The sequence below is a fragment of the Ambystoma mexicanum genome, chromosome 8 (genome assembly GCF_040938575.1).
Source record: "Ambystoma mexicanum isolate Mex_15411 chromosome 8, UKY_AmexF1_1, whole genome shotgun sequence".
Taxonomy (NCBI): Eukaryota; Metazoa; Chordata; class Amphibia; order Caudata; family Ambystomatidae; genus Ambystoma; species Ambystoma mexicanum.
In genome coordinates this window covers 976,822,126-976,841,035 of record NC_090929.1, presented here as the reverse complement: position 1 = coordinate 976,841,035, position 18,910 = coordinate 976,822,126, and positions in this window count along the sequence as shown.

The window sequence follows — 18,910 nt, the reverse complement described above, 5'->3', positions numbered from 1 at the left end:
TATGTTATGTCTATAGTTTTTGTGTTACTTTTGTAAAAAGTTCTGCGGCAACACACACACACATGGTTTGGTACTTCAGTGGATGAACTTACATTTTCGTATTTCTTTTTTGTATGTGTGTAATAGAAGTTTGCCATGTGCACAACTGTTGCTAGTCTGTTCTAAAGCTATTGCATTTTGTAAGTGGCCTTAACTTCCAAAATATTTTCTCTGGATACGGTCGATTTCTTCTTGTAGGTATTTGGGTGTACCATGTAGAAGAGTGTTATTTAAATTGGCTAGTTCTAAAGCAGGACTTTGAGCATAATACAGTTTATACACTAGATTTCTTACATTTGAATGATGTGTTGATATTATTTTGATATCATGGAAGGTGCTTTTGCAAATAGGTCCTGAAATGCAGGCCAATGAATGTCCTTGTAGCCCTGTGTATTTGAGCACAGTACAGCGATCCATATTTTGCAGCACTTTCACTTTGATTTTGTCTTTACCTTTCACATACTGATTGAGGAACTGGCGTAAAGATTTGAAAGATTTGTTGGGAATGTTACACATTGACGTGCACAGCCATTTGTATACTGGACGTTCTGGTTCAGTCGAATGGAGAGGTAATTCTGAGTTTTCTGGAGATACTTCTGTAAGCAGTGTTTCTTGTTCCATGATAGTATTATGGATTTTTTCAGATCCTCGTCCACTGCTATGGATGGCAATTGTGTTTGTTTGGATTTGTTTGTATGCTTCTTCATTAAAATATGTTCTGGGGTCGTGGTGCGACTCCATTCACCTCCACAGATATTTAAGAAGTTATTTTTGTTGACATTCCGTTTATTAAGAAGTTTCTTTTGTAGTTTAGTACTTAGTTTTGTTAGTGGTTTCATCCTATTTAAAACTAAAATAAATAACTTCCTTTTGAGAAGGATTGCACTGTGTAAGAGAGCTTCTAGGATTCATATTCTACGGTAGGTTTTAAGGGTTGTGGATGATTTAACTCCTGTTCTTATTATATTCTGAAGGACTCTGTGGCGGAACATTTTTGCTAAAATACTTTTTTTAGTATGGTTTCTTGCTAGTATATGAGGATTTATAGGAGCATTGTTAGCAGTAGTGGTAGCCGAATTCTTGTTAAGCATTTTCTGTTTTGTTTCACATTTTGATAGAGGAGGTAAAGTTTCTGTAGTTGAAGCTTCTTTTGTTTCGCTAAATGACTGCATTAGCTGTTTTGTTTGAATGTTTTGTACAAACTCTGGTAGAGATAGATGCTTATTTTGGACACTTTTATTTTCATTTGCTCTATTTCTGCTTTGCTTTCTACGGACTTGCTTTTTGGTAGGCATTCTTTGGGGTCTGTTGAAAAAAAAGAAGGTATGGTTTCGTCTGTTTTACAATGTATGTGTGCTGTGTGCATGCGCCTATGAGTTTGATGGGGAAGTTGTTTGTGGTGGTGTGTGAATGTGCATTGGGCAGTTACTGTCATGATGCCTACCTCAGGGCATCCGGATCAAGCCCATCAGCACCGGGAGCAGGCATCCAGGTATTTAATAAAACCCCAGCACCCCTGGCCATAGGCGCCAGGCTCATAGACTTTACTTACCTCATGCAGACCATGCTGCAAATTAATCCAAGCCAACGTGAGGCTTGGATGGGACTATTTTTCTATAGGGACTATTTTTACTCAGGTGTGTTTCTAGGGACTTTTACCTGGAACTACTTTGGAGGCTATTTAAACCACGCCCGAACAGCAGCACATGCTTCGTGTTATTCTGCATCCAGCAGCGTAATGCTCACCGTGCCTGCAGTCAGCATCCAGTCTTCAGTCATGCCCGTCTCGAATCCAGAGCTCCTAGCAATAGAAGAAAGAAGAAGGAAAGGTTAGAAAACAGATATTATTTCAATCCTTACCTGAATTCCGGATCCATCATGTCTTCGAACTTGAAAAGGACATTATTCTACATGCATCGCATCGCCAGCTGCAGCGCCGCACCATACTCACCAGTCCTCACAGCATTTTTCGATCCGGTGCAGCCTTCATCATTTTCTCCGCCGAATTTCACCATCTAGAGAAACATAAGGTGAGCCGAAAGAGCCAACAAATACAACCTCTCCACCATAGGCTTACCTGATTAACAACCGGAGGCATTATTCTGTAACAAACGCAACTTCTTACGCCGCACCTGTAAGGACAGAGAAACCAGCAATTTAAACACACGCATCTTTTGCCAGATAGTGTTGGGTAATACAGACTCTTACCTCAACACCATCAGCTGCCACAAGACAATCTTCTCTTGGACCCAGCTGCAACACAAGAAAGGAATGTACAAGAGTGAACATCAGACATATTGAACTCTTTGAACTTTATACTTACGGGTTCTCACCTGGAACCTCGGAGTCAATATTCACCCGGAACTCTTCCAACGCCCTCAAACCAGTGAAGTAACTGGTATCTACGCGCCCCTGCATTCCACGCAGTATGGAGAGCTCATCATTTACAAACATAAGGTGAGCTTACAGAAAGTGAATATCGGTGGTGATTAGTGGGGAGAACAGTGGGGTGCCATTACTAAAATCCACGGGTGGCTGAATCCCTTTCTCCACTTGCAGGAGAATATTTCTACGGGTCAAGCAGATGAGATTAGGCGGTCCAGTCCAGTCTGTCATCTCTGCACTATGCTTCACGTTGGAGGAGGTCGCAACTGTCCGGGTCCGATCGACGCCCCTGTGGGAGCCAGGTGAGCGTAACAGAACACGAATCCTATCTACAAATTCCCACCCGGGTGTTATGGAAACCTCCGAAACAGACCAACTAGGCCAATTAGTAGGGGAACTTAGGGCGGAAGTGCACTCTGCGCGCCAAGAGACTAATGCCCTCAGGAGAGAACTGCTTGTGTCAAAGAAACACACAGATGATCTTGCTGGACAACTGCTGAAAAATCAAGCTGGGCAAACACCCCTACCTGGACTCGGGGGAAACCCAGCTCCTGGTTCATCGAGCAATCCTGTGCAAGTAATCCTACCAGGGGCTATTCCTTTAGCTCCACCCGAACGCTTTGCTGGGGACCCAAAAAGGTTTGCAGTGTTTATGAATCAATGCTGCTTGCACTTTTTATGCAGACCTGGAGCTTTTCCAAATGACCAAGCCAAAGTAGCCTTTGTACTATCATATCTTACTGGCAGCACAGCTGACTGGTCAATTCCACTAGTCAACCAGGATGATCCTCTTCTACGGGATTTTCAGGGTTTTCAAAGAAGCATGGAAAGATTATTCGCCAGACATTCACAGGGACAGGCCCTGGATAACAAACTTTTATCCCTTCGACAGGGAAATCAGGATCTGCTAACCTATATCATAACCTTCATTAGGTTGGTGGTGGAAACCGGATGGCCTGAGGAGAAACGAATTACATTATTTCATCGTGGGCTTCGGGGAGAACTCAAAGATGTTTTGGCTCAAGTTGTGAACCCACCTCAGGATTGCGCAGAATATATAGACTTAGTGGTCCAGTTAGACCACCGACTTCAGAATAGAAAGGCTGAGCGAGCTAAGTACGAGAGTCGGGTATGGGTTAAACCTAATGTCACCCCAAAGGAACAGATGCATCAGAACCTATGCGGATCGGGGGGGTTAAAGGACCCTTAACTCAAAAGGAAAGAGAAAAGAGACGGCAGATGCAATTGTGTCTGTACTGTGAAACCACAGGACATTTTCTACGGGATTGCCCTATAAAACCACCCAAGAAAGTAGTAGAAGTTGCTGACAAAAGTCAAATAGAGCCTGATTCGGGAAACGACAATGCCCGACAAGCGTAGAGGTCCACTTGCCGAGCTTAAAGAAGGATACACAGACCTCCCACCTAATTATACCAATGGTCCTAATTGATCCAAGGCAGCCATCACGTATGCACGCAGTAAGGGCATACATTGATAGCTGGGCCGTAGGAAACTACATGGACCACGAATTGGCCTCAAGGATGAATCTACCCCTTTGCAAAAAGACTGCTTCGGATGTCATCACCACAGTCGATGGAACTGAAATTGCCTCTGGGCATGTAACTCATTCCACTACTGAGCTGACACTGTTGGGTCAAAATGGGCATCGAGAAACTATTGTGGTTGATTTAATCAAGGCCCCGCAATTCCAAATAATTCTGGGAATGCCATGGTTGGAAACACATAATCCTTGTATTGATTGGCGAGACAAGAGAGTGACCTTCCCAGATTGTGCACACACCTGTTACCTGGAAAAAACCTTGAACAAAAGCCTGGACACCGTTACTAATCCAGTTGTGCAGTTACCTCAGGAATATCAAGAATTTCAGGATGTTTTTCAAAAAGAACAGGCAAATACCTTACCACCTCACAGATCATACGATTGTCAAATTGACCTAGTACCCGGTGCACAACCTCCATGCAGTAGAATCTAGGCCCTTACGGAACACGAAAATCTTCACCTACGACAATATCTGGACCAATACCTTGCTAATGGCTTCATTCGTCCATCCAAATCTCCTGCATCCTCAGCTCTATTCTTCGTGCCTAAAAAGGAAAGTGACCTTAGAACGTGCACAGACTACCGTGAATTAAATCAGATTACAGTGAAAAACCAATACCCATTGCCTCTGATCCCCGAATTACTAGACCAAGTAAAGGATGCTTGTATCTACACTAAATTAGACCTCTGAGGGGCATATCATCTGGTACGTGTAAAGAAAGGCGATGAATGGAAGACTGCCTTTCGAACCAAGTACGGGTTATTCGAATACCAGGTGATGCCCTTCGGGTTGTGCAATTCACCAGCAGCCTTCCAGTATTTTATGAACAATGTCCTTTGTGAACTCATTAATGTCTGTTTTGTCGTATACATAGACGATATTCTAGTGTACTCCTCCTCAGAATCAGACCATGTGAAGCACGTTTGTGCAGTCCTAGAGAAACTACGCCAGCACAAATTATACGCAAAATTGGAGAAATGTGTTTTTCATTCTACAGAAGTTGAATTCCTGGGATTTATCCTGACTGCAAAAGGAGTTCGAATGGACTCTCAAAAGGTGGACGCAATCCTCAAGTGACCATCACCCAGTTCTGTTAAAGGGGTACAAAGCATGCTTGGATTTGCTAATTTCTATCGCAGGTTTATTCCTGAATTCTCACATATTGTACACCCCATCACAGCACTTTTGCGAAAAAACAAACTTTTTTTGTGGACTGAAGAGGCTGAAAGAGCCTTCCAAGAGCTAAAATCGAAATTCACGTCTGCACCTGTCTTAAAGCATCCACGCCCTGAGCTTCCATACATAGTTGAAACCGATGCATCCAGTTTAGCCATGGGAGCTGTCCTGTCCCAGAAGGATCCCGAAACCAGTCAACTTCATCCAGTAGCATTCTGGTCAAGAAAGTTCTCAGCACCCGAATCAAACTATGCGGTTACTGATAAGGAGTTATTAGCCATCAAGTCTGCCTTCAAGGCTTGGCGGCATTATCTTCTCAGTGCCAGGCATACCATCACTGTAATCACAGATCACAGGAATCTGCAGTATTTGAAAACAGCCAAGGCCCAATCATCGCGTCAACTTCGGTGGGCATTATTCTTTGCTGAATTCGATTTCGTGATCACTTATCGACCAGGTTGTAAAAACGGCAAGGCAGATGCCCTATCCCGAATAGGGATGGGAGAAGTTTATTCGAACCCGGAACCAGTGCCTATAATTTCAGAACAAAGAATTATTGGCATAACTACTCTACAGACTCTAGAAGAAATTCATTTAAAAATCCAACAACTTTTCGATCCAGCAGCCATGCAGGACTGGGTAAAGAAAGGCTATGTAACGTTCACCTGATTCCCGCAGAGGCACCGGTCTTGACTGGGTGAATGCCGTATCTTCAAAGGTGATGTGTAACACACGGTTGGCTCTTTGGGCTGGACCTCTGTGCACTGTATGTCTGACTCGAAGAGTAAGATGTCTGCAGATAGAAAATATGGGATTAATGAACTGGGGTTATTGGGTGCCTCTCTCCTCTTCCCTTTCTCTTCTCCTGTAGAACCCTAAAGGTTAACGCCCTCACCTTAGGTAAGTGAACGCCGAGCTCTCCATCTGCCTCGGGGCAGGGTGCCGTAACCAGTTTCTTCACTGGATAAGGGTGCAGGCCTCTTGACCTCAGAGGACTGCTGTCCATCGTTAACTGCACGAACGGTAAGTTCTTGGCACTTCAAATGTCTTAAAAGTCTTTTGTAATGATATCTCTTGTTTTGCAGGGTTCCGGCGATGGCGGATGGCGGGCTGAAGAGTTGAGGATAGAACCCGCGTGAGGAATAGAAGCGCCTGGAAACACGTAAGTAAGCGCTTGTAGCCTGCTTCACGATGCGCACTAACTGTCCGTTTTATCTTGCAGGTACAAGTTCGGAGCTTTAGAGAAGCTGAAGGGTGCTGGAATACCCACTGGATTCGGCGTGGGAAGGAGTAATGGCACGTGAGTAATAAAGTTGCCCAATGTCTTTAAACGCACCTTCTTTTGTCTTTCAGATGCGGGATGCAGCGCCGAAGGCCTCCGGAGCGTGCGAAGAGCTGGTAAGCTTTTGTCTTTCAGATGCCGGAATGCAGCGCGAAGACCTCCGGAGCATGCGAAGAGTAGGTAAGCCTTTGTCTTTCAGATGCCGGAATGCAGCGCGAGGCGTTGGTGACAGCCGATGGACCAGGTAAGAGATGCGCTGCCACTGAAGACCGTAGTGCTAACCTGTTCTTTCTTTGTCTTTACAGGTGCTGCTGAAGACTGGATTCCAGGATGGTAAGCCTTTGTTCCCTTAGGCCCAGGATCAGAAGCAGAAGACACGATGAGCGTTCTGCTGCAGAGAATGCAGAATAACGCAAAGCAAGATTCATCCATCGGGTGTGGTTTAAATAGCCTCCTGTATTGCTTAGGTGTCTCCTTCCACAGCCACGCCTAGGTAAGAAAAGAGTTCCTGCTTTCCAGAAGATTTCCAGTGTTCTGAACCTAGGGAGTGGCTCCTGCCCCACCCAACAGGAAAAGTAGTCCCAAACAGAAGAGGATCAGGGGTTCAACTGGCAGGTAAGTAAGCAGCATGGTCTGCTGAAGGTAAGTCCACCCAAGCATTATGAGCCCGGCGCTTCCAGCGCTGGGACTGGGCATCTTTATGAGCCTGGTACCACTGGCGCCAGGACAGGGTCCAAAAGGTCCCAATTGGGACTGGCTGGCACTCTGAACCGGGGTTATGGGTCTGCTTCCAAGGGAGTCGGGCAAGTCCTGATCTTTTGGAAGCAGAGATCATGACAGCACCCCCCCTCAAGGCCCCTCCCAAACCGGGCTTCTCCGGGGGTTTGGGCTTGTTAGGAAATATTCGATGAAATCTTTTGATTAGACGAGGCGGGTGGACATATTCTGCAGGTTCCCAGGATCTTTCTTGGGGACCGTAGCCTTTCCAGTCAATCAGGTAAAATAGTTTAGATTTGGAGATCTTGGAATCCAGGATGCTTTTGACTTCAAACTCGAGTTCTCCATCAACTAGAATAGGTTTTGGAGATGTAGTTAGTCGGGTTTGATGTTGCACGGGTTTTAATAGAGAGACGTGGAAGACCGGATGTATCTACATGTGAGGGGGCAAGTCCAACTTGACCGCTACTGGATTTACTATGGTAGTGATGGAATAGGGACCAAGGTATCTTGGGTTGAATGTGCGTGGTCCTTTTAGAGGTAGATATTTGGTGGATAACCAGACTTGATCTCCTACTTGATATTGGGGGGCTTCCTTCCGATGTTGATCTGCTCCTTTCTTGTATTGTTCTTTAGCCCTTTGAAGGTGAGAAACGGCTTCCTTAAAGGCTTGGGTGATTGTAGAATGCAGGTGGTCTACTGCTGGTGTTCCAAGATCTTGGAGTGGATCCAACTCCGAGGTTCGAGGGTGACTACCGTATAAAAGAAAAAACGGGGTCTTCCCAGTTCCCGAGTGGACAGAGTTATTGTAGGCATATTCGGCTATCCAAAGGATATCTTTCCAAGTTTTTTCAGTTTGTTGTAGCATGCAGCGCAAATACTGTTCCAGAGTTTGATTGGTCCTCTCGGTTTGTCCGTCGGTTTGAGGGTGGTGGCTGGTCGAAAGTCTCACATCAATTTGAGCCGACCGACAGCAACTTCGCCAAAAATGAGAAATAAATTGACTACCTCGATCCGAAATTAGAACTGAAGGAAAACCGTGCAGTCGGACGATGTTTTCGAGAAATTCTCGGGCCAGAGTTGCTGCTGTTGGTAAGCCTTTGAGTGGAATGAAATGCGCCATCTTGGAGAATAGGTCCACGATTACTAGGATCGTATTGTATCCGGAGCATGGAGGTAGATCGGTGATGAAGTCCATAGAAAGCGTATGCCAAGGGCGAGGCGGGATGTCAATAGGGCGTAAGAGGCCGGCTGGTATTTCCTTTTGACTCTTGTTTTGGGCGCATACCCCACAGGACATTATAAAGTCTCTGATATCTTTTTTCCAAGACGGCCACCAGAAGTAGCACTTGATCTTTTCCGAGGTCTTGGTCATACCGGGATGTCCTTCCATTAAAGAATCGTGATAACAAGAGATTACCTTTTTCTGTAAATCTGTGCTGGGCAGGTATAACTGTTCTTGGAAATATAATAGGTTGTCCTTCACTGTAAAGTCCTTTCCCTGCAGATGCCAATTCTGAATGTCTGCTGGAGTTACCAGTAGCCTGGCTTTATCCTTAACTTCCTCTATGGATTGTGTGGCGATTACTCCTAGAATTCTTTGTTCGGGAATGATAGGTACAGGTTTAGGATTGATCAAATGTTCTTCCACTCCCATCCGAGAAAGGGCATCAGCTTTACCGTTTTTTGTACCAGGTCGATAGGTAATTATGAAGTCAAACTCGGCAAAGAATAGTGCCCAACGGAGTTGCCTAGAGGATTGAGCTTTTGCGGTTTTCAAATATTGGAGGTTTCGGTGATCTGTAATCACAGTAACGGTGTGTCGGGCCCCCAGAAGATAATGCCGCCAAGCCTTAAAGGCGGACTTGATAGCTAGAAGTTCCTTATCAGTAATAGTGTAATTGATTTCAGGAGGAGAGAATTTGCGGGACCAAAATGCCACGGGATGCCACTGATTGGTTACTGGGTCCTTTTGTGATAGAACTGCCCCCATGGCAAGGCTCGAAGCATCAGTTTCAACGATGTAGGGGAGTTCTGGGCGAGGATGTTTTAAGATCGGTGCAGAGATAAATCTAGTCTTCAAATTCTGGAAAGCTTGTTCTGCCTCGGTAGACCATTCAAAACGTTTGTTTTTCTTTAACAAGGCGGTGATGGGCTGGACTATTCGAGAGAATTCGGGGATAAACCTGCGGTAAAAGTTAGCGAAGCCTAACATGCTTTGAACACCTTTTACGGAGGATGGCGATGGCCATTTGAGAATTGCATCGACCTTCTTTGAATCCATACGCACTCCGCTAGGTGATAATATGAATCCCAAGAATTCAACTTCAGTCACATTGAAAACACATTTTTCCAACTTAGCGAAAAGTTTGTGTTGACGCAATCTCTCGAGGACCATTTTCACGTGTTTCCGATGTTCAGTTTCCGATGAAGAATAAACAAGGATGTCGTCAATGAAAACAACAACACACACATCTATGAGCTCTCTGAGGACAACGTTCATAAAATATTGAAAGGTGGCCGGGGCATTGCAAAGTCCGAAGGGCATGACCTGATATTCAAATAGCCCATACTTGGTGCGGAAGGCCGTCTTCCATTCATCGCCCTCTTTTACTCGTACCAAGTGGTAGGCTCCTCTAAGATCCAGCTTTGTATATATGCATGCTTTTCTGACTTGGTCCAGGAGTTCAGGGATCAAAGGTAACGGATATCTATTCTTAACGGTGATCTGGTTCAGGGCGCGATAATCTATACAAGTTCTAAGGTCCCCTTCTTTTTTTGGAACTAAGAACAAAGCTGAGGAAGCAGGGGACTTGGAAGGACGAATAAACCCATTCGCTAGGTATTGATCCAGGTATTGTCGGAGGTGAAGATTCTCAGGCTCGGTGAGGGCATAAATTCTACTACAAGGAGGAGTAGATCCAGGTATCAGGTCTATCTGGCAGTCATAAGACCTATGAGGAGGTAGAGAGTTAGCCTGATCCTTCCGGAAAACATCTTGGAATTCTAGGTATTCAGAAGGTAACTGGGGAGCCTCCGAGGAAATTGCTGCCAGTGCAACACCAGGTCGAGGGTGATAAGTAGAGACACATTCTGGAAACTGAACCGTTCTTGCTCGCCAATCGATCTGAGGATTGTGCTTCTCTAACCAAGGAATTCCTAGAATAATCTGGAACTGAGGGGCCTTGATCACATCGAACACGATCTTCTCATGGTGTCCATCTTGACTTACTAGCGTCACTTCTTGGGTGGTATGCGTTACTGGTCCGGAGGCTATCTCCGTACCATCCACCGTAGTAATGACGTCCTTTAGAGCCTTTGGACAAAGAGTCAGATTCATCCTCAAAACCATTTCATGATCCACATAATTTCCGATGGCACCGCTGTCGACGTAAGCTTCAATCGCATGTAATCGAGCCGGATGTTCAGGGCTTATGAGGACCATAGGTATCACGAAATGCGAGGTCACAGAACTGGTTTTGGCTCCTCTATTCTTGTCGGGCGAGGTTGTTTCCCTGCTCAGAGTTTGTGACCCTGGTAACTGCAGCTCCTACTGCCTTCTTGGCTGGTTTCACCGGACAGTCTCGAAGAAAGTGCCCCGAGTTTCCGCAATAGAGGCATAATTGCAGCTGTTTTCTCCTTTCCCGCTCCTTTTGTGTTAGTGGTCCTTTCAGGCCCCCTATTTGCATGGGTTCCCCGGAGTCTACTCCTTTGGTAGGAGTTGGTGGTTTGGAAAATACTCGAGCATCAAACTTGGAACGATCGGCCTTCCTGTTCTGCAGTCTGTGGTCAATTTGAACGACTAAGTCAATATAGTCCGAACAGTCTTGCGGGGGATTCACTACTTGGGCTAACACATCTTGGAGCTCTCCACGTAGACCTCTATAAAACAGCGTAATCCTTTTGTCCTCAGGCCATCGAGTTTCCACTATCAGTCTGTTGAAAGACGCAATATAAGCCAAAAGTTCTTGATTACCCTGTCGCAATGAAAGGAGCTCATTGTCCAAGGCCAGCCCCTGTGAATGTCTTGCAAACAGTTTTTCCATACTGAGCTGAAAAGCTTGAAAATCATGGAGAACCGGATCATCTTGATTAACTAGAGGGATCGACCAGTCTGCCGCATTGCCACTAAGGTACGAAAGCACGAAAGCTACCTTAGCTTGATCAGTTGGAAAGGCTGCTGGCCGGCATAAGAAGTGCAACCGGCACTGATTAATAAATACTGCAAACCTCTTTGGGTCACCAGAAAATCGTTCGGGCGGAGCCAGAGGTACATTCCCAGGTAGGTTGATCTGCACTGGGTTCGTAGAGGATGTTGAAGGAAGATTTGCCCCTGATGCGGGTAACGGAGTTTGTACGGCTTGTGACTGTAGCAATTGTCTAGCGAGATTGTCTGTTCGCTCCTTGGAAATAATCAGTTCCCTTCTTAGAGCATTTGTTTCCTGACGGGCTGCATGTACTTCTGCTCTTAGTTCCCCAAGTAACTGGGATAGCTGGTCGGTATCCGAGGTTTCCATAGCGCCTGGGTGGGAGTTTTGCGGTAGGCTTTGCGTTCTGTAACGCTCACCTGATTCCCGCAGAGGCGCCGGTCTTGACTGGGTGAATGCCGTATCTTCAACGGTGATGTGTAACACACGGTTGGCTCTTTGGGCTGGACCTCTGTGCACTGTATGTCTGACTCGAAGAGTAAGATGTCTGCAGATAGAAAATATGGGATTAATGAACTGGGATTATTGGGTGCCTCTCTCCTCTTCCCTTTCTCTTCTCCTGTAGAACCCCAAAGGTTAACGCCCTCACCTTAGGTAAGTGAACGCCGAGCTCTCCATCTGCCTCGGGGCAGGGTGCCGTAACCAGTTTCTTCACTGGATAAGGGTGCAGGCTTCTTGACCTCAGAGGACTGCTGTCCGTCGTTAACTGCACGAACGGTAAGTTCTGGGCACTTCAAATGTCTTAAAAGTCTTTTGTAATGATATCTCTTGTTTTGCAGGGTTCCGGCGATGGCGGATGGCGGGCTGATGAGAGTTGAGGATAGAACCCGCGTGAGGAATAGAAGCGCCTGGAAGCACGTAAGTAAGCGCTTGTAGCCTGCTTCACGATGCGCACTAACTGTCCCTTTTATCTTGCAGGTACAAGTTCGGAGCTTTAGAGAAGCTGAAGGGTGCTGGAATACCCACTGGATTCGGCGTGGGAAGGAGTAATGGCACGTGAGTAATAAAGTTGCCCAATGTCTTTAAACGCACCTTCTTTTGTCTTTCAGATGCGGGGTGCAGCGCCGAAGGCCTCCGGAGCGTGCGAAGAGCTGGTAAGCTTTTGTCTTTCAGATGCCGGAATGCAATGCGAAGACCTCCGGAGCATGCGAAGAGTAGGTAAGCCTTTGTCTTTCAGATGCCGGAATGCAGCGCGAGGCGTTGGTGACAGCCGATGGACCAGGTAAGAGATGCACTGCCACTGAAGACCGTAGTGCTAACCTGTTCTTTCTTTGTCTTTACAGGTGCTGCTGAAGACTGGATTCCAGGATGGTAAGCCTTTGTTCCCTTAGGCCCAGGATCAGAAGCAGAAGACACGATGAGCGTTCTGCTGCAGAGAATGCAGAATAACGCAAAGCAAGATTCATCCATCGGATGTGATTTAAATAGCCTCCTGTAGTGCTTAGGTGTCTCCTTCCACAGCCACGCCTAGGTAAGAAAAGAGTTCCTGCTTTCCAGAAGAGTTCCAGTGTTCTGAACCTAGGGAGTGGCTCCTGCCCCACTCAACAGGAAAAGTAGTCCCAAACAGAAGAGGATCAGGGGTTCAACTGGCAGGTAAGTAAGCAGCATGGTCTGCTGCAGGTAAGTCCACCCAAGCATTATGAGCCCGGCGCTTCCAGCGCTGGGACTGGGCATCTTTATGAGCCTGGTGCCACTGGCGCCAGGACAGGGTCCAAAAGGTCCCAATTGGGACTGGCTGGCACTCGGAACCGGGGTTATGGGTCTGCTTCCAAGGGAGTCGGGCAAGTCCTGATCTTTTGGAAGCAGAGATCATGACAGGCTAAGATTATTCAGTCATCAATGACCTGCCTTACTATCAAGGACGTCTATTTCTACCACACAAGGAACTACAAGAACTAGTCATCTCCAATTATCATGACGCCCTTATGGAAGGACACCCAGGTATCGCAAAAACTGAAGCTAAAATTAAAAGACAATTCTGGTGTCCCACCTGGGGAAAGGACGTAAAGTCATTTGTGATGTCTGGTGGTATCTGCGCCCAAAACAAAAGTCAGAAGAAAAAAACAGTTGGCCTTTTACAACCTTTGGATATTCCACCTGCACCATGGCACACCTTGTCTTTAGACTTCATTACAGATCTTCCTCTGTGTAATGGATTTAACACCATTCTAGTTATTGTGGATCTTTTTTCCAAAATGGCCCACTTTATTCCTTTAAAAGGATTACCTTCCGCTTCGATTTTGGCCAAGGAATTTCTCGAAAACATTGTTCGAATCCATGGATTTCCTTCCGTATTGGTCTCTGACCGAGGTTGTCAATTCATTCGCAATTTTGGAAGAAATGCTATCAATTGGTGCAAATCGACGTAAGGCTATCAACCAGTCACCACCCCCAACTGATGGTCAGACGGAGAGGACCAACCAGACTCTTGAACAATACCTACGTTGTATGCTACACCAAACCGAAAGCAATTGGAAAGATATTTTATGGATTTCCGAATACGCATACAATAACTCCGTACATTCAGGAACCGGACAAAGCCCCTTTTATACCATGTATGGACATCATCCTCGAACCTCAGAACCCGATTCGCCTCAACACTTAGAAATGCCTGCAGTGACTCATCTGCACTCTACTATTACATAAGCCTTTAAGGAAGCAATAGAACACTTGAAACAAGCAAAGGAGAAATACAAGAAAAATGCTGATCGACATAGAAGTGAAACTCCACAATACCAGATTGGAGATCAAGTTTGGCTAGCTACAAAACACATACCTCTAAAGGGAACTCGAACTTTGGATCCTAGATATTTGGGACCTTACACCATTAAGGCCATTATCAGCCCGATGGCCATCAAATGGGAATTACCCTCTAATTTGCGGATTCATCCTGTCTTTCATGTTTCACTTCTAAAACCAGTTCAACCTGGGACAAGATTAACCAAACCACCTGACCCCATCCTAATAGATGGAGAACCTGAATTTGAGGTAAAGAATATCCTGGACTCTAAAATGGTTAAATCAAGACTTTTTTATTTAATCGACTGGAAGGGTTACGGACCACAAGAAAGGTCATGGGAACCTAGTGACCACGTTCATGCACCTCGGTTGGTGAAGAAATTCCATCGGAACTTCCCAGACAAACCAGGACCAAGGGGAAGAGCAACTTTAGGAGGGGCCTTGGGGGGGAGTGCTGTCATGATGTCTACCACCGGGCATCTGGATCAAGCCCATCAGCCCCGGGAGCAGGCATCCAGGTATTTAATAAAACCCCAGCAGCCCCGGCTGGGGGCTGTCTGGTTTCAGTCCTGGCGCCTTAGGCGCCAGGCTCATAATAGAAATCAGTCCTGGCGCCATAGGCGCCAGGCTCATAGACTTTACTTATCTCATGCAGACCATGCTGCAAATTAATCCAAGCCAACGTGAGACCTGGATGGGACTATTTTTCTACAGGGACTATTTTTACTCGGGTGTGGTTCTAGGGACTTCTTACCTGGAACTACTTTGGAGGCTATTTAAACCACACCCGAACCGCAGCACATGCTTTGTGTTATTCTGCATCCAGCAGCGTAACGCTCACCTTGCCTGCAGTCAGCATCCAGTCTTCAGCCACGCCCGTCTCGAATCCAGAGCTCCTAGCAATAGAAGAAAGAAGAAGGAAAGGTGAGAAAACAGATATTATTTCAATCCTTACCTGAATTCCGGATCCATCACGTCTTTGAACTTGAAAAGGGCATTATTCTACACGCGTTGCATCGCCAGCTGAAGTGCCGCGCCACACTCACCAGTCCTCACAGCATTTTTCGATCCGGCGCAGCCTCCATCATTTTCTCCGCCAAATTCCACCATCTAGGGGACAAAAGAAACATAAGGTGAGCCGAGAGAGCCAACAAATACAACCTCTCCACCATAGACTTACCTGATTAACATTAGGCATTATTCTGTAACAAACCACAACTTCTTACGCCGCACCTGTAAGGAGAGACAAACCAGCAATTTAAACACACGCATCTTTTGCCGGATAGTGTTTGGTAATACAGACTCTGACCTCAACACCATCAGCTGCCACAAGACAATCTTCCCTTGGACCCAGCTGCAACACAAGAAAGGAATGTACTAGAGTGAACATGGGCATATTGAACTCTTTGGACTTTATACTTACGGGTTCTCGCCTGGAACCTCGGAGTCAGTATTCATCCGGAACTCTTCCAACACCCTCAAACCAGTGAAGTAACTGGTATCTACATGCCCCTGCATTCCACGCAGGATGGAGAGCTCATCATTTACAAACATAAGGTGGGTTTACAGAAAGTGAATATCGGTGGTGATTAGTGGGGAGAACAGTGGGGTGCCATTACTAAAATCCACTGGTTGCTGAATCCCTTTCTCCACTTGCAGGATAATATTTCTACGGGTCAAGCAGACGAGATTAGGCGGTTCAGTCCAGTCTGTCATCTCTGCACTATGCTTCACGTTGGAGGAGGTCGCAGCTGTCCGGGTCCGATCGACGCCCCTGTGGGAGCCAGGTGAGCATAACAGTTACAATGAGTTGGGAAGGCTATTTTTTCTGTTTGAATGTTACTACACTCTAGTTCAGATGAGAGTTGAAAGTGTGCTAGAGGTGAGGAGAAGTATTAATAGTAAACATAATGGTATAAAATTAATACAGTTATTTGTTTTGCAGTACTAACATTCTAAGGCTTGAGTATGTTATTTGTGTTCCAAAAAAGGGGATTTGTGTGCCACTCTGCCTGTTAATCTCTGTTTACTAAATGAGGATTTGTGGGCAGAATGGTTCAGAAATCGATGTTTTTTGGTGCGCAAATTACATGAAAGAACCACACAGTCTCTTTGAGGAACAGTAAGAATATAAAGGTAGTATTCTACTTACTTTTTTTTTGTGGAATGAGCAGGTTTCTTCGGATATGTTGTTTGTAGTTTAGATGCTGTTGATTTTAAGGAGAGTGATCTTCACTGCAATTGTAAAAGGAAGAAGTTAGCAATTTTGTGTGTTTATAGCACTGATGTTAATGTACAAGTAATTTTTATGTTTTGTGGTAGTATTCTCGTTTGATATCTGAACATAGTGTATGCATGCATTTTATTTGATTATGTGCAGCCTTTATCTGTTATTTGCAGTATGTTAGTTCAACCTGCTTCGCAAATGAGTACAATTTTAAGTTCATGAAATTCACTTGTTGTTTTGCAGCTGTGTTGTAGATAGCATAGATGTTTGGAAATGATAGTTCATTACAGTAGATGGGAAACATTTGAATAATTTCATATCATAACTAGACATGCGAATGATCGGGAGCACCTGAGAGGGAGATTTTACCACAGCAATCGGGAACGTTTATTTCTCTCATACGATCGCATTGGGATTAGCATTCATTTAGGTGGGAGACACTAAAAAATGGTGACATTTTTTAATGAAAAATGGAGTTTTGCATGTAAATCGGGAGGGTTGGCATGTATGTATAGGTTATGGGGGAGATAGTAAAAAGTAGTGTGATTTTTCAATGAAAAATCAGGAGTGTCGCACCTAAATCGGGAGGTTTGGCATGTATGTATAGGTTATGGGGGAAATAGTAAAAAGTAGTGTGATTTTTCTATGAAAAACTCGACAGTCTCGTGCTTAAAGCGGGAGCATTGGCATGTATGTATTGGCTATGCAGATTTAGTGGCATTACTTTGTTTATATGGATTCATAAGAGTTGTACATGTACTCTGAATAAAATATGCATACCTGTACTTTGTAATCATGTATGTGGATATGCATGGAGCTGCAAGTAGAAATCTTCGAGACTTGCACAGTCGTTTTTGTAGTAGGTGATTTCCAATTATATGAGACTTGTATTCAGAGTGATCAACAGTACATTTGAAGTGCGGAATTCTGATGATGGAGTTAGATGTAGAGGTCTTGGATGTGATTGGTGGATGGTTGTGTGGCTGCTTAGCTGTGTCCAATGAGGGAATGGATTTGCGAGTGATGTGGAAAGGGTAGAAGGGCTGGCTAAGAGTTACGTGATGCATGGACACCGCGCCTGTCCGCGGGTAGGGCGTGCCACATACAGGGTTTTACAGCAAATTCAGCATGGAAAGGGGACTGTAGGGATCTGCCAATCAGATGTTGACGTTGTTGATTTGTGTAGAAAGAGAGTGTGTGTAGTGAAGTTGGCAGAGGTAGATACAGTCAGGGTATTGGTGCTTGGAGATATGTTTGTCCATGGTTTACAGCACTATTCTCAATGCAGGCATGTGGCAAACAATTTCGATGTGAGAGGAGTAGAGGTGATGTGGAGTGCTTCAACTGACTGCAATGTAGAGGCAATTCTCCAAGTTTGCAGAGATATGCGTAGGATGAACAGTCCCCATGTGGTAGTTTTGCACTATGGTGCTTTCCATTTGGGCAACGTGAGTTCCCCTACTTTGTTTGAAGATTTGGAACAGTTGGTTCAAGCAGTAATCAACATCTTTCCAACTGCAAAAGTAATTTTTTCTGGATTACTTCCTAGAGCAAAATGGGACAACAGTTCTGTTTTTTGTCCTGATCAAAGCATTGCTAGGTGTGCAATCAATCGAGGCATGCATGATTTCAGGCTAAGAGCTGGTATGTTTTTCTTTAGCCGCGAGAACATTGTTTCAAGTAATGCCGCTTATTTCGAAGCAAATGGTGTTTATTTATCTTTTTTGGGAAATGCCATGTTTTTTTGGAATGTAAGGGTTGCTTTGGAGCAGGTTATGTGAAGATTTTAGGAGTAAACGAAGAAGTAAAAAAATCCCCCAAAATTACAAAATAACAGGTGTCTGTCAGGCATCTGCAAAAAATACAAAAAAATGGCTCTTTTCAGAGCCCACCTTAAAGGGGAAATGGAGAACAGTATTTAAATGTACATTAGCCACACTCAGATCTTCTACATGTCTGTGGACATGGCGGTAGTCTGCGGATATAACGTATTACAGATAGGGATTCTGGGGTGGAGAGGCATGCAAATGAGAATGAGCGGAGCTTGGGATTGGTCAGTAAAGTTTAGCGGGTGTGTTGTGTACGGAGAGATTTAGTGAGGAAGTCTTTTTCCTGAGAGGAGAACAGACAGCTATGGCTGTGTGTGCTCGAAAACAGATTATCTGGATTTTGGGAGACTCATGGATACATTGGTTGAAGGTGCATGCAGAACGTTGAGGTATATCTGCAGATCTTGGATTCCCTCATGTGGAAGTGCACTGGCATGGAGTTTGTGTAATGAGGTGGCTGGACTTGTTACCTCTCTGTGCTACCTTACAGAGAGAGCGTCATCCTGACATAATTATAATTCATTTTGAAGGGAACAGTTTAGGACATGTGTCGGAATTTCTTTGCAATTTGCAATGAAGGAAGGACTTGAGAAGGTCATGGACATGTTTCCAAATTGCCAAGTAATTTTTTCACGTATTGCGCAAAGACAAATGTGGCTGCATTCTTCTTCATTTGGTCCACAAATGGAGAAAGCAAGGCGCAATGTCAATAAGGCTGTTTGTGCCTTTCTAAGAGATGTTGGCAT